This window comes from Molossus molossus, unplaced genomic scaffold, assembly GCF_014108415.1.
Source record: "Molossus molossus isolate mMolMol1 unplaced genomic scaffold, mMolMol1.p scaffold_m16_p_10, whole genome shotgun sequence".
NCBI classification, from domain to species: Eukaryota; Metazoa; Chordata; class Mammalia; order Chiroptera; family Molossidae; genus Molossus; species Molossus molossus.
In genome coordinates, this window is record NW_023425345.1 from 68,452,302 (window position 1) to 68,465,948 (window position 13,647).

The 13,647-nt window shown below is 38.6% G+C and overlaps 1 pseudogene; it reads left to right on the forward strand.

Annotated features, from left to right (window-relative positions):
* The first annotated feature begins 12,517 nt into the window (after window positions 1-12,517).
* LOC118623736 lies at window positions 12,518-13,290 on the forward strand (annotated as a pseudogene).
* The last annotated feature ends 357 nt before the right edge of the window (window positions 13,291-13,647 follow it).

The following is a 13,647-nucleotide window of genomic DNA, read 5'->3' on the forward strand; positions in this document are numbered from 1 at the left end:
TGCTAGCGACCACAGATCAGAGAAAACAAACTCTACAGTCTACAGAAATAAATCTATCCCATCATTGTCTCATGAATTGTGAGCATAAGTGAGATACTCCACATATAATACTTTGATCTGCTCAGAATAAAAGAGTAGAATTCATTTGCAATCATTTTTTTTTTCTTATTAGATTTGACTGTTTAAGTCCCTTCAGAAACTTGGAAAACTACCTGATGGCTTAAACAAGAGGTGTTGCTGAAAAGTTGTAAATGAATCAGTTGTTAATTTTACAACTTTTTTGGGGGGAAGGTCACTAAAACTCTGTTTAAACAACACTGCATCTAATATGTCTTTCTTCCATTGTTTCAAAAGGCTCACCATCAGATACAGTCAGAGTACAAAGCTCAAAACTTGAACAGGTTCTCATTGGTAAATAATACAATTCCAATTCTTTATCTGTCATATTTGGCCACCAATTGATCCTTTTACTTTTTCTCCAATAATCCCCCCTTTTCACATGCTATTCTTTCACCACATTGAATATTTTCTCAGATCCCTGATCTGTATGTTGGGCTTCCTTAACCTGTGTCTTTGCTCACTAATCTCTTTACTTGGAACTTATTTATTTATTTACTTATTTATTTATTTATTACATTATTTAAAAAAATGTTTATTGACAACTTTATACGTGCCAGGTACTATGCTACAACAGTTAACCACAAAGCGTCCAAGACATATGACCCTGCCCTCATGAAGCTGATATCCTAGTGAGGAAAACAAACGGAAAGTAAATAATTAAATAAATAAATGAAATGATTACTTAAATCATGGCTAATATAGGGCGGGAGACAAGAAGCTGGAAATAGAGTCTGTTCAGGATAGATGGCGAAGAGGATTACAGATAAAATTGATAGAGAAGGCCTCTGGGAGGAGATCACAACTTAAGCTTAGATATAAAGGACTAGACGCTCATCAGCTCAAAAGTAAGGAAAGAGTTTCCGGGACAGGAGGAACACCTACAAAAATTCAAAGACAGGAATGAGATTGGCATATTCTAAGAACTGACAAAACCAATATGGCTGAAGTGTTGTGAGTGATAGGAAGAGAGGTATAAAGTGAGTTTGGAGTAGCTGTAAAGTTATGTTTAAGAATTGAAGTAAGGAGACCAGTAAGAGACTATTACAGTAAGGCAGAAGACAGACAGATGGCTAAGGTTGTGGCTACAAAGATGGAGAGAAGTAGAGGTATTCAATATGTACTTGATTTTGAAAGAGAAAAATTAAAGGACTTGTTAATATATGCAGGGAGTGATAAAAAGAGAGAAATACAAAATGATGTTTAGATTTCTAGGTTAGCATTAGGGTGGTGTGGGAAGGCCACTTATATTGTCCTTTATATTTACAGCTAGTTGGGCATCTATAATTCAACAAATGTTCTTTTGGTCAACACACAAACACACCTGAGAGATCCACACTTTGGAACATCTGAAGGCGGGCATATTGGAAGTTGTTGGAAAGGCGGGATGGGGGTGGGCACAGGGACAGTGTTCACAGATCAGTTCCCCAGCCTCAGCTCCTGCTAATGTGGTAGCAGTGGGGATGTGGGACAATGCATGAAGAAGACATACTGTTTATTAATATATGTGCATTCAACCTAGCAGCACCAAAATATATAAGGTAATTTAAAAGACCTAAAGGGAGAAACAAGAAAAGAAACAATAATATTAGGAGACTTGAACACCCCATTTACACCAATTTATAGATAATCCAGACAGTAAGTCAACAAGGAAACATTAGACTTAAATAACACATTAGATCAGATGGACTTAATAGATACTGAACTTTCCATCCCCAAATAACAGAATACACATTCTTCTCAAGTGTACATTGAATATTCTCAAGGGTAGACCATATGTCAAGACACAAAAATAATCTTAATAAATTTAGGATCAAAATCATACTGAGCATCTTTTTCAATCCAAACAGTATGAAGCTAAAATCAACTCTAAGAAGAAAGCTAGAAAAATTACAAATATTTGATTAAACATCATACTATTGAATGACTATTGGGTCAATAAAAAGATAAAAGAAGAACTCTAAGATAGAGTTGAATGAAATGAATGAAAATAGGACATAGCAAAATTTTGGGGACCTAGCAAAAGCAGTACTATATAACAATATAGACCTACCTCAAGACACAAGAAAAATCTCAATAAAATAATTGAATATTACACCTTAAGGAATTAGAAAAAGAAGAATAAATAAAGCTGAAAGATAGTAGAAGGAAAGAGATAACAAAAATCAGAACAGAGACAAATGAAAAAGAATAAAAGGACAATAGAAATAAAAATATATTATTTTTCTGAAAAAAATTAATGAAATAAACAGCTGGTTCTTGAAAAGATAAAATTGACAAAGCTTTAGTTAGAATCACTAAGGAAAAAAGAGAGAAGACAAAAAATAAAATCAGGAATAGATTTCTGATTTGAGAGATAAGGATGATGGTGCAAGGTAGTAATGAAATGTGAGATATCACAGAGGAAAAAATAGGTTAAATCTCTTAAGAACTTCATGGAAATAAATTTGAAAATTAAGAGATTTAAAATTGTCTAGAAAAACATAAATGATCAAAATGAACTAAAGAGGAACAGAAAATATGAGTAGAATAATACTCATTAAATGACTACTAGTTAGACATCTTACCCCAATCCATACTTCAGGCAGTTTTATAGGCCAGTTTTGTCAAATCTCCAATGAATATATAATTTAGACCTTATAAAAATCATTCTAATAATAGTTAAAGAAGATAAACTACTCAATTTAAGAGGCTATTATAACTTTGAAACAAAATAGGGAAGTACTATGTAAGAAAAGATAGTACAGGCCTGCCTTATATATACACATAGAAAATATTGTGAATAAAACATAAAAAGGTTGAATTAAATAATGCATTAAAAGTTCATTGTGAAGCTGGGGAAGGGGTGGGGGGGATGTGGAGGAGGGTGTCAATGGGGAAGAAAGGAGAAACATCTGTAACAAAAATAAATTAATAAAAAAAAGAAAAAATTCATTGTGAACAAGTGTGGTTTATTCATGTATGTTCAGATGGTTAACATTACTATGTATTCTAATGTAATTTCCTAATTAAATAAATTAAAAGAGAAAAACCATATAGATCATTTTAATAGGTTCAGAAAAGGCATAGAATAATACTTAAATGTTAAAAAAAAGAAAAAAGAAAAAAACAGGTTGCTGGCTCTACTCTTGTCTCAGGCTCCCATCTATTCTCAACCTGTAGTTAATGTGTTTAGTATAAATCATTAAAATTATATCATTCCCTTGAGCAGAACCCTTCAATTGCTTCTCATCACATTTAACAAAATCCTCAAGAGCCTTGCTATGACCTAAGAGGTTCTGAGGATGGGGCCTCTGGTTACCTTTCCAACCTTCCTTGCCTATGCTAATATGCTCTCATCTCAGGACATTTGCACTGCAATTCCCTCTGCTTAGAATGCTCATTCTTATGATATCTGCACTATTTGCTCAGTTCTCTGCTCAAATGTTACCTCTCTTGGAAGAGACCTTATATAAAATAATGATTATCCCTCCCTCCCCCAAATCTTTTCCTTCATGCAGCTTTTATTTTGGTGGAGATACAACAGTTATTACTACCTATATTCTATCTTTATTTTCTCTTTTTCTTCCTTTAGTTAGTTCCACAAGGATGGGGACCTTATTACTATTATTATTCTAATGTACTCAGAAGAGTATCTGGTATATACTAGGGTCACAATACATACTTGTTGAATGAATGAATCAATATATGAATGACCTACTTCTAGGGTTGTTTGTTGTGAAGCTTGAATAAGATAATACATGTTAAGTATTTTAAGAAAGTTACTTGTATAAAAAGATTAAAAGAGACTGTAATCTATTTTAAAGTATTACCCAGGGCCAGACCTGTACATACACGCATTCATACCATATAAGACCATTACATTTTTTAGATGTTTTTATAAAATAGGTTATATTTTTAGACTTTTTTCTAACTGCTTATATTGAACTACAGCTTAAGTCTTATGAACTTTATTATGCCTATGAGTCTATATGAGTTTTGCTTCCTCAAGGTATACATAATCTAAGAGGAAAGACATGACATCATTACGTGGGGTAGAAAATCATACACACCTTAAGTGGTTAGAGAGGAAATGTTCTGGGTGTTCAGACTGGGTAGAGACATGTCCTTTTGGAAGGATGGAGTGGGTGTATCACAGTTACTTGCAAAAGGGAGATTGATGAATCAACTGAAATTAATATAAGACAAATAACTAGTTATGGAATATTAGGAAAGGAATCACTATAGTCCTTCCTTTCAGTCAACCAATAACATTTTTGAATAAGAAACACCCTGTCCAACCTCTCTGAAACCTTTGGCAAAGGAGGTTAAATAAAGAGGGGCTAGAAAATGAGTGGTGGACCAAGGGATGCTAGCACAAAGGCATGACGTACTCTGAGGAATTAGATCGAATCAAATTTACGAGTGCAAGTTTTGAGAAAGTTTACGGCTTAATGACTTCATAGAACATCAAACAGAAGTCTAAGAATTTTAAATGAAGTTCTTGTATAATCACAGTGAATGGTTCTGCCAGTGAATGTGCTCTGGCTACTGACCTTATTATCATTAATCAATCTTTTGTTTAATTGACTTTTTAAAGGGCACTTAAGTCTGCAATAGAGCCAAAATTAGAAATAACTCTTGGATCTTAGCCCTATGTTTAGATAGATATATTTTGTCATAAGGTTTCTTTGCAAACAGTGATATTCATGAATTTAAATTGTTTTCCAAATTTTAAAACGAGCCAGCTTAGATAGACTCAGCTACCATCCACTCAACACCTACTTTGCTCCAGGCACTATTGAACTCTATGCAAATGTTTTTTTAAAAATCCTCACCCAAGAATATTTTCTCCTCTATCTTCAGATACAGTGTGTGTAGGGGTGGGGTTGGGGCGGGGGATAAATATCAATGTGAGAGAGACACATCAATTGGTTGCCTCCCCCACAACCCCGACCAGGGCTGGGCACCAAACTGCAACTAAGGTATGTGCCCTTGACCAGAATCAAACCCACGACTCTTTGGTCCACGGGCCATCGCTCTAATGGCTGAGACAAACTGGCCAGGGAGCAAATACTATTTTTAACTTACAACAGTAAAAAGGAGGCATTCCAGCCCACATATTTTCAGATGAGAAAATATAGGATTAAAGTTTTTGTCTAATACCACATGGCTTATAAATCAGAACTTGAGCCCAAATAGACATGCTACATTATAACGTTGCTACCAAGTGGATGGATACACATTTATTGAGTTCCGACTAGGTTGAAAGCACTTGAAACGTCACTCAAACACTGGCAAACCTTTTGCTGCAGTGCAAGCACTCCTTGCTCTTTGGCTTAGATCCTTATCTGTTGGGTCTGTAGGACATATGGGGCCAGGGCTGTGCTGTCTACCTGGATTGACTCATACCTGGGTTGGTTCCAACACAGCCTTCTCTTCCTGTTTTCTTAGCAAGGAAAGAGAGAGTGCGCTTTTATATTATTCTCAGCCAGAACATACAGGTGATGCTCACTGGTTTTAATAGTAAGAACTAACATTTACTGAGTGTCTGCCATGTGTCAATATTGTTCCAAGAATTTATGTATTTAATCTTCACTAGAACTTCATGGAGTAGGTATTACTATCCCCCCACCCCCTTTTCAGATGAGGGCTTTGAAGTCTAGAAAGGTTTAGTAAGTGGACTAAGATCATACATCTGGTAAGACAGAGTAGCGTTTGACTCCAATAACTTGGTTCTAGAGATTGGCTATAAAGCAATCTGCTTTGCTTCTCTTAGCAAAAAAAAAAAAAAGAAAGAAAAAAAAAAATCTAGATGAAGACAGTGAGGCTTCTCAAGGATAAAACATTATTAAATAGACCAGATATATCCTACCCTGACATTCTAATGCCTGATGTATGCAGAAGCTTTACTTCCCTTCCCTTTTGTTTTCTTTCCTGTTTTGTTTAATTTCATTCTCAAGTTTGAAAATCCTGCAAATAACACACTAACACTTCCTTGTAAATATTTATTATTACAAAAGTACCTAAAGAGTTAATGCTCCCTCTACTTCACTATCTATCCACCTCACCCAGGAGTGAGGTTCATTCAGAACTTCTAGGAATACATATACTTACTCAATTATACACTTTGGATTTCTCTTTTGGTGTGCTTACATTAGCACAATATAATCATACAACATGCATATAATGTGACTTGCTTTTTTGTAAGAGCCCCAGCCCACCTTGGGGCTCTTTTTGTGTAGGTATGTATTCATCTTCCTCATTCCTTGACTACTCTGCATATCCAAATACTAATGTATTATAATTCATTAAAATGTATATATATACATTTATTTATTTATATATTTATAAAAAATTGTATCTTTATTACACAAATATAACATTTATATATATATATAATATACTTTGTATTACATATATTTATTTATACATTTTATATTTCCTTATTTAACATATACCCTATAGATATCATTTTTTGATGATATATTTTTGTATTATTTCAGTGAACGCTGAAATAAACTTGTATACATTTTGGTGTGTGTTTATATGAATTATTCTTTTAAATAGATACTTAGGAGTAAAATTGTTGGGTCTAAGACTGCAATTGCAAATTTTAATCGAAACCACTAATTACTCACCAAATAGGCAGTAGCAACTGAACGTATACCAATCATATTTGAATGCCAATTTCCCCATATGCCCACACTTATTATTATATTTTTTGATGTGCTCATCTAACGGCCAATAATGTATCATTTTTATATAGTCAAGTTGAATATCTTTTTAGATGTTATGGCTGTTCCTCTATCTATTTTTGCATCTTTTCTTTTGCCTATTTTTCTATTATTTTGTTTACTCTTATTTCTATTTTTATATTTCTTAGATATTAAATGTATATTTATTAATATGCTGCCAATATTTTCCCCATCAGTTGTTGGTCTTTCAATGTTTTTCAGCTTTATTGATGTACAAATGACAAAGAAAATTATAAGATATTTAAAGTATATTTTAATTTTGGCTACATGTAATCACACTCTAAAAATTTTTTTGTCCAGAAATTTTTATAAAGTCAAATCCATCAATCCTTTCTTTTTTTTTTTCTTTTTTTTTTTTTTAGTTTTTCTACCTCTGATTTCATTACACTCATGACCTAATTTCTAAACAATATTGTTTTCTTTTTTTTTTTTTAATCCTCACCCGAGGACATTTTTCCATTTTTTTTTTTTTTTTTTGTTCAGGTAGAGTGGGAGGGAGGGAGAGGAACAGAGAGAGAGAGAGAGAAACATCGATGTGAAAGGAACACATCGAGTGGCTGCCACCCGCACAACCGACCAGGGTCGGGGACAAACTGCAACCGAGGTACATGCCCTTAGCGGGAACCGAACCCGGGTCTCTCAGGACCGCAGGCCGACGCTCTAACCGCTGAACCAAACTGGCCAGGGCCATCAATCCTTTCTTTTAAAATGTTGGGGTTGCTTGTTGCTTAGACCTTTCATTACCACAAATTATTTTTAAAAACTTTTATATTTTCTTCAAATATTTTACAAAATCAGTTTCTTTCCCATTTACAGATATATTATTTTGGTAAGGTGAAGGGTAGTCAAGGGTAGTCATTATAGCCTGTTAGAAATCAATGCAAACATTCCCTTCCTGACCTCGACATTTGTGATTATGTGGTGGTATTGAGCGTCTCAAATTATGTGCACACGAGAGTCTCTCTTCTGTCGCAGGCACAGATTTTAGCTTTTCTAAAATCAGCAAGTAAAATATAGTAGTCTGTGGATTGGGTTTTCTCACGTTATTTGAACATTAGTGTGCCAATGATTGCTTTCTAGAAGTGGCCAGAAATACTTTCCAGTAGAAATTGTTCTCTTTTGATCTGGGAACCATGGGAAGGTTCATGTCTCAGTGTAGCTGTCACGATTAAACTAATCTGAGAACAGGTTTGTGAAAATGACTTGATTAATGATTTCAAGGGGAAAATGGGCCCAGGTACCTCGGCTGATGGAGGTAGTCCACCCACTCTCAGCACTGGAAGGAATCTTCTACGTCTGGTTCAGTGTCTATAATTCCATATGTCTGTAGTTACAAATAAAGAGACTGAGGTAAGAAAGCATTGTTTGTCTGAGATCACGCCGCCAGAAGGACAATGATAAAAATATTGTGCAGACAAATGATAAACAGAAGCTTTGTTAGACTTAGCAACAACCTCTGCGGCTTGCTGCACTGACCTTTCAGCATTTCTAACTTTCGGGAAATAGTTCAACCTTTGAGGTTATTTAGAATTCCATCCCCAAATATGCAAAAGCAAATATAATCCTGTGAGTGCCTCCACGAACTCCTTCTGTGATAGAAAAGTCCTCATTTTTCTCATACCCTAAAGGACCACAGACCGCTGAGCTTTTACCTCACATTAAAATTGTATCACTTATTCTAATTTTCAAAATACTTTCCCCTGCATTATCTCATTTGATTCTCACTCTAACTTGTCTCAAAATTAACATAAATATAAACAAATGAACAAACGAATGAATAACATCCTTTGTTGGGGAGGGTGTCACTAGAACACCACATAGTACTGCTTCTTCACCATCCCGCCACCTTAGACTTTTAATGATGCAGTATTTTTTTCTTCACGCAGTTTATTGGTTCTCTCAGTAAAATCCTAAGGCAGTGCCTAGCATACTACAGGAAATTAGTAAACTTTAAGAAAGGTGTGTTTGCCCTTATATACATGTGTTTATTTATTTATGAGTAGGTGGATATTTTTACAAAAGGATATACTATAAAAAGTTACCCTCAACCTTGTCCGCAGACCACCCAGTCCTGTTGGCACAGGCCGGCTCCTGGGGGCACCTAGCAGCGGATGTAGAAGTGGGGCGCACCTGGCAGTTTCCTCGCTCTGTGATCCAGGAGCCTGTCGGCTCTGCGCCGGAAAACCCCACTCTGGCCTTTGGGGGTGAGTCCATGTTTACTTGAGCGTTTTTAAAATTAAAAAAAAATCACAACCTATAGTAAGAACGATATTTAAGCACACACATTTTATTTTTTAATTTAATTTTTTAAAATCCTCACTCGAAGATAGGTTTCTATTTATCTTCAGATAGAGTGGGAGAGAGATAAAGTGGGAGAGAGAGAGAAGGAGAGAAAAGGAAAGAGAGAGAAACATCGACTGGTTGCCTCCCGCACAACCCCGACCAGGGCTGGGGACAGACCTCAACTGAGGTATGTGCCCTTGGCCGCAATCGAACCCGCACCTCATTGTTCTGTGGGCCGACACTCTACCGCTAAGCCAAACCGGCCAGGGCTTAAACACACACATTTAAAATAACATAACACATTTTAGGAAACAATATTTACTCTTGCTATGTAAGACATACAGTAATATTTTCTGTTCTGTTTAATTTTTTAACCATCTACTAAATGTGCACATATACATTTTCTATCTCCAACTCAGTTCAATTTAAGAATACTTCTTGGAGAATCCAAGATGGTAGAGGAGTCAGTGGAAGCTACACTCAGCTCCTCCTAAGACCAAACTGGAATTACAACCAAATTCTAGAATAATTGCTCTGAAAAACCAGCTGAAGACTAGCTAAAATAAAATCTTTTAACTGGAGATTTACAGAAGAACGCATTGAGACTGGTCGGAAGGGAGGAGATGCGGAAAGGGCTGGCCCCGCTCCTACAGGCAGTGGCTGAGCCTTCAGAGGGATATCCCAGGGGCTGAGTGGAGGGGTCTCCCTGAGAAGTAGGGGGTCTCAACCTCAACCTGGGCTCCCTAGCCCAGAGCACCAGAGCCGAGAAGAGGGGCCCACATACTTCTGGCTATGGGAAGCAGCTGGTTTCTGTCAGGGAAAGATGGAGCCTGCTAGAGACAGAGGCACCCTCTCAAAGGGCCAATGCACAACTTTTATTTGCAGCACTCAGCCTCGGCTCTGGTGGAGGGAGTACTGAGTGAACTAGAGTTGTGTAAGAGTTTGGGGTTTGTGGCTCTGGGAAGGAGAGCTGAAGGGACAGCCACCGAGATCCCTGTGCTGAGTATTCTCCCATACCACAGATGACATCTTTCTTGGGTGGAGCACTCCCTCCCATGTGGCATCAGCCTGGGAGAAAGCAATAGCCCCACCCTCTGGACGCCTTCTCACCCCACTCTGTGAAGTTTAGCCCTGCTGAGGAGTCAGAAGCCTTGGCCATGGTGTAGAAGTCTGGGCAGACTCAGGGTGTCAGTGTCTGAGTTGTGTGGCTCTGAGGCAGGGGCCACCCACTCACACACATTCCTTAAAGCCCAACTGGCACATCTCCCTCACAGGAGATCCACTAGCTCCATCCTCATGATTCCTGATAGTCCCATCCTGCTGAGCTCAGTGTCCTCCTATCAGAATTTGGGACAGACTAAGTTTTATGGCTCTAGACCAGGGGCCATTTTTCCTTCACACACCTGACTGGAGCAGAGTCCTTCCTTCACATAGTTGGTTTATTTGAGTCTAATAAACTCTGCTGGCATCACCCTGATGACTCCCTGAGAACCACCCCGTCCCAACACAAAATTGTGCAAGTACCCAGCAGGTGGTGGCTAGACTTGGTGGCTATTTCAGATACTGAGCCTAACAGGCAGCCAGCAGGTGGAGGCAGCTGGAGGTGGATCTTGGAGTGTTTGGGACTTCATTGGCCTGCTCCTGGGCCCAGTGCTAGAAAAAGCTGGCCTTGGTGCACAGCATGATCCTTCCTTCGTGCACTCAAGCCCAGCTGAGGCAGCCACAAACTGTGGATTGCTGATAGCTACAGAAAGGTTGCCCAGGGCCAGTCACAGGCAGTGTCTGACATTGGCCTGCACCAAGGTCCCTCCTGAGAGGCCCAGATACAACACACCCAGTGGCCAGCTTCAGAAAACATGAGAGCAGAGAGATTCCAAAATGGCGACACAATGAATGGAAGCTACACAGACCATCTCCCGGGACTAAAATGGAATTACAACTAAAATAAAGACAAATAGTCGGGCCCTGGCCTGTTTGGCTCAGCGGTTAGAGCATCCGCCTGCGGTCCTGAGAGACCGGGGTTCGGTTCCCGCTAAGGGTGCGTACCTCGGTTGCAGTTTGTCCCCGGCCCTGGTCGGTTGTGTGGGTGGCAGCCACTCAATGTGTTCCTTTCACGTCGATGTTTCTCTCTCTCTCTCTGTTCCTCTCTCTCCCTCCCACTCTACCTGAACAAAAAATGGAAAAATGTCCTTGGGTGAGGATAAAAAAAAAAAAAAGACAAATAGTTGGGAAAAAGCAACAGAAAAGCAGCTTGTGAGGACCATATAACCAGGGACACTGACTCGATCCTGGTAGGACTGAGTAGGCATAAGAGGGAGGCTGGGAACCCATGGATAGCAGTGGTCTTAGATATGAGCAGCACCCTTGGGGTTAAACTCCCAAGCCCGGTCCACAAAAGAAACATCCACCAAAATGAAAAAGCAACCCACTCTATGGGAGAGCATAATTGCCAATGATACATCAGATCGGGGTTAATTTCCAAAATATATAGAGTACTCATACAACTCAACAAAAGAAAGACAAAGAACCCAATTAAAAATGGGCAGAGGAACTAAATAGACACCTCTCCAAATAGGACATACAAATGGCCAAGAGACATATAAAGAAATGCTCAACATCACTAATCATAAGAGAGATGCAAATTAAAACAACAATGAGGTGTCACCTCACACCTGTCAGAATGGCCGCCATCAACAAATCATCAAACAACAAGTGTTGGCAAGGGTATGGAGAAAAGGGGACTCTAGTACACTGCTGGTGGGAATGCAGACTGGTGCAGCCACTATGGAAAACACTATGATGTTACCTCAAAAATTAAAAACTGAATTGCCATTTGATCCAGTTATCTCACTTTTAGAAATATACCCTAAGAAACCTGAAACAACAATCAGAAAGAATATATGTACCCCCATGTTCGTAGCAGCACTATTTACAATCGCTAAGATCTGGAAACAGCCCAAGTGTCCATCAGTAGACGAATGGATAAAAAAGCAGTGGTACATATACACAATGGAGTACTTTGCAGCTGTAAGAAAGAAAGATCCCTTATCCTTTAAGACGACATGGAGGGACCTGGAAAGTATTATCATAAGCGAAACAAGCCAAGCAGAGAAAGACAAACAACACATGATCTCACTTATTTGTGGAATATAATGAAAATAACAGTCTGAGGAATAGGTAGACCCAGAGACGTGGAAGTAGGGTACAGACTGACAACCCTCAGAAGACGTAGTGGTGGGGGGAGGAAAGAGATAAACCACAGAACTTATATGCATGTATGTGTAACGGATGACATGGACAACAAAGCCGGGTATAGGGTGGGGTGGATGGGGAGGAGAAACATCTGTAACAAAAATAAATAAATAAATTATAAAAAAAATATAAACATTCTCTTTGGAGCAGTGAAAGGGTTGAACTATTTCCACCAAAATGGCTGTAATCACAGGAGTTTCAAAGCCAGCCATATCCTCATTTCTGGTGATGGCCTAGTGACCTTCTCTGGCCTGCCCATCTGCATAGTTTGGTTAAGCACGGACAGAGGCATTGGGCCGTATGTGATTCCCCACAGTGCAGCACATCAGTGCAGCAGTGGCTGAGTCCAGAACTACTGATACAGGGTTTACATGGATGTAATGTAAAGCCAGATATTTACCGTGTTGGGACTACAGGATGTGAATTGGCCAGTGGGCAGGTACCTTTCCAGGACATGCATAGTACTCAGATGCTGTTACAGAAACAGAAAGGTCCTCCTTATGCCCCACTGGATATCAATATTTTCCCTCAGTCAGAATCCAGAATGAAGAATTCCCGATCAGGTGTAGACTCTGGGATTGGAGAAAGTGTACTTGTCTCCAGTGGAACTCGCACAGTGAATAGTGACAGATTGCAGACATCACCCTCAAAAACTTTCTCCCCTGCCTTCCTTAGCTTGGTGCAACTCTGTTTGCAACAAGATCCTGAGAAAAGGCCATCAGCAAGCAGTTTATTGTCCCATGTTCTCTTCAAACAGATGAAAGAAGAGAGCCAGGATTCAATACTTTCACAGCTGCCTCCTGCTTATCACAAGCCATCAACAGCACTGCCTCCAGCATCACCTTGGACTGAGCCAGAGTGTGATTCTCCTGATGAAAAAGACTCACACTGGGAATTCTAGAGCTGCCAAATCCTTTTATGTCCTATGTACTTGACACTTTCTCCCTGCTGGTTTTCTTCTGTATTGCTAGGTACAAATACTAGGATTATACTTGAAAATACAGTTGGTGCCCTGGAGAATCTATCCTTTAAAACCACTCTATTCAAAGGAGCACGAGTTTATAGCCCCTTTGGTTAGCTCAGAGTGCTATTACAACTCCAAGGAAAGTTCAGAATTATTAATCTAGCTACATTTAGGGTCATCTGTTCTCAAATTTTTTCCAAAGCTGTAACTAACTCTTCTTCTTGACCTCTCAATATAATTTTTGAGCCAGTTAATTCTTTCAACATTTACTGTCCTCAGGGGAATGAGCCCTGA